Here is a 2896-nt window from a genome sequence, read left to right as displayed (position 1 = left end):
CCCCGGAGCCGAGACCCGGCCCTGGGAGGACCCGCCCGCAGCCGCTGGCTGCTGGGTGCTGGGTGCGCTGGGTGCGCGCCGCGCCCGCCCGGTGCCTCTGTTGCTAGGGCTGCGCTGGGTGGCTGGTCGGGGTTGCGATGTGCTCTAAGAGTGAAATCCAGGCAAGACCGAGTGAGAAAAATGTCATCTCCCTGATTACATCGTGAGATATTGATTGCGTGTTCGTGGACGGTGATTTGAATGTTTGCTCAAATAAAGTATATTAAAGGAATCACACCTGTTGGACTTCTAATGTGGTTACCAGCAAGTTACGCGTGTGGCTGGCGTTGCCATCGGCTGGACGGCCTTGGCTTAGATGGCAGGGGTAGGGGAGGGCAGCTTGCCCACCAAGTCTTGTAAACAGGACACGGCCAGGACCTTGGCTGGCACCACTGGCCCGAGCGCCTGGCCAGCACCATTGGCATCGCTGGCCAGTGCGGCCATGATGTTGATAGGCAGCTGGAAGGGCTAATTTTTTGATAATAGTTCATTTTTGCATCATTTTGTGCCTTTTTCCATCTCAGCTGCAATCCCTGTGGGCTTCCCATCACCAAATCGCCCATGTGCCATCACCATAGTCCTGTGCACTGCCCCCCTCCCATTTTTGACCCCATTCCCCACCCACTCCACCCCCGTAAATGTCTCTGGTATATAGCTGTTCATTATTATTATTTGCCTCTCTGGGCCTTTATGCTCCTGCTATGTGTGAAACCATCCGGTATTTTTCCTTTTCTTTCTGGTTTATTTCACTAAGCATGATCCCTGGAAGGGCTAATTTTACAAGGCTTGGTCTTCCACTGGACTCTGTGACTGGATACTGGGCACTGGGGGGACACGGGCTTGGTGGCCTCACCTCGGTGGGGCACCATTTCTCTGTGGACAGCAGTTAAGTGATCCTCTCGATCCTTCTAGAGACTCCACCCCACCCGTCTGTATACCAGCCTGGCTTTTCTGCAGAGCTAAGCAGGTGTTGGAGGCCAGGAACTCACACAAGGGCGGCGAGACCTGGGGACACCATGGCAGGGACAGCTCGGACGTAGGAGACCCGGAAAGCACCGGCACAGTGTTCTATTACTTCAGGCGTTAGCTCTGTTAGAGTCAAGTGTTTTTCTTGGGTGGAGCCGGGCACCCTGAGCTGTGTTTTGAAAAGAAGGCAGCTGAGTATGGGGGAGCAGGAGACCCACACCTGGGGCTGTGACCGAGTGGCCTTGTGGGGCTCATGTGGGGAGGGGAGTGGAAGGAAACCTGGACACAGATAGTAACTCCAAGTCACCACAGGTTTGCATAAAAGACATGAAGAAAGCGGATTCTGGAGACAGGGTGAGGCTGGCCTGTGCTGGAGAGGGCGCTGAGGGCCGTGCTCAGAAAGAATGAGGCAGGACCCGAGGGCGGGAAGGACCGTCGGCGTGAGGGCAGAGGAGCACGTCCCAGTGGAGGGCAGCAGCTGGCCCGACCTAAGAGGACGATGGCCAGAGTTCTAGGAGCCAAGAGCAGGGTGTAGTGGGAGCGTGACTGTGGCAGACAGGGACTTAGAGTCGTGGAGAGGTGTCTGGATTTTACCCCTCCTTGCGGGCCCTCCCTGGAGACGCAGCCGGTTAGGACACAGCACTGCAAGCTGGCTGCAGCCGCTTCATTGCGAGTTTGATCCCTGTCCCGGAGGTGACCACAGGGCGCAGCAGACCTCTCCCAACCCGCCCGCTGCTCCCCTCAGCAGTGGACTTTGATCTGCCTGTTCTGCTCCCCACTCTGTCTCTGGTGAGTCTTCTCAGTGTCCCAGCACCTCTGACCTGTACCCCAGATCTGTATACATAAATAAATAAATAAACCTTTACCCCTCCTTGCTCCCAGGTACCCAGATATCCCTGTGGGGCTTTTATTGGCAGAGACCCAGCAGCCCAGAAACCAGCACCCCTTATTCAGTGCCCACAGGGTCTGGACAGCCCACGTTGAGGTGCTCTCTGGCTCTGGGTGGACAATCCATTTCTCCCTTCAGCCTTTCTGCCTTTTCTTTAGAGCCCAGCTCCCTCTACACAGGCCTGGACGCCCTCAGGCTCAAGGCGGCCAGCCAGTGCTCCCTCCCTGGTGGCCTCGGGCCTGTAGAAGCTCAGCTCCCAGGCCCTGGGTGGCAGTGAGTGTGGAAGCGTGGCAAACGTGCCCCCGGTCAGACATGCCTGCTGCTGGCGTTCTCCAGAGGTGCTGCAAGTGATGGCTGAGCCAGGAATGGCCTGTCCGGTGCTTCGGAACTGGCCCTGCTTGTCAGGGTGCTGGGCACCGGTGGCTTTTGTAGTTTCTGCAGCCGCCAGGGTGAGGCCTCTTTGCGGCCTGTTCTGTGATATGCAGGCTCGGCTGACTTTGAAGTCCAGCAAGGGCCTTCCAGGAAGTCCCCTGGGGTGGGGAGCAGCCTCCCAGCTCCACAGGGTCCCTTCTGGGAACCCCAGAGGGGGGTGGGGCCCCTCGCTGTACACCCCTCTTCTTTCCGGAATTCCTGTCTCAGGTGTGTTCAGATTTCTGGGAGGGCCCCCACCTCTGGGGGAATCAGAACACGTGGGGAATGTAAGCGCTGCTTTTTATTTACATTTTTACTTGTTAAAATTAGACTATGCTTTAAGGCAGCTGTAGCTTCACAGCAGAAGTGAGAGGACCAGACAGGGGCTTCCCGTTTCCCCTGCCTCTGTGCACCCACCTACCTCGGGTTCCCTTTTCTGGCCACTCTGTGTAAGTGGGGCCGCGCCCTCTGTAGAAGCGCGTCTAGCTCCTTTCACTTAGCGTGATGTTTTGACCGTCCCCGTGATACATGGTATGGCTGTGTGTTCTGTTTCTCATCCTGTGAAAGAGTGTCCTGCTTTTGAGAACAGCA

At 56.9% G+C, this 2896-nt stretch overlaps 1 protein-coding gene across 3 annotated transcripts in view; it reads left to right on the top strand.

The window, feature by feature from the left end:
- LHPP (phospholysine phosphohistidine inorganic pyrophosphate phosphatase) overlaps window positions 1–2896 on the top strand; it is a 67792-nt gene that overhangs the window by 350 nt on the left and 64546 nt on the right. The gene's annotated exons all lie outside the window — the stretch shown is intronic.

The sequence above is a fragment of the Condylura cristata genome, unplaced genomic scaffold (assembly GCF_000260355.1).
Source record: "Condylura cristata isolate star-nosed mole 26May11 unplaced genomic scaffold, ConCri1.0 scaffold00011, whole genome shotgun sequence".
In the NCBI taxonomy this organism is placed as follows: domain Eukaryota; kingdom Metazoa; phylum Chordata; class Mammalia; order Eulipotyphla; family Talpidae; genus Condylura; species Condylura cristata.
The sequence above is the reverse complement of the archived record's forward strand: the minus strand, read 5'-3'. Positions and strand labels throughout refer to the sequence as shown.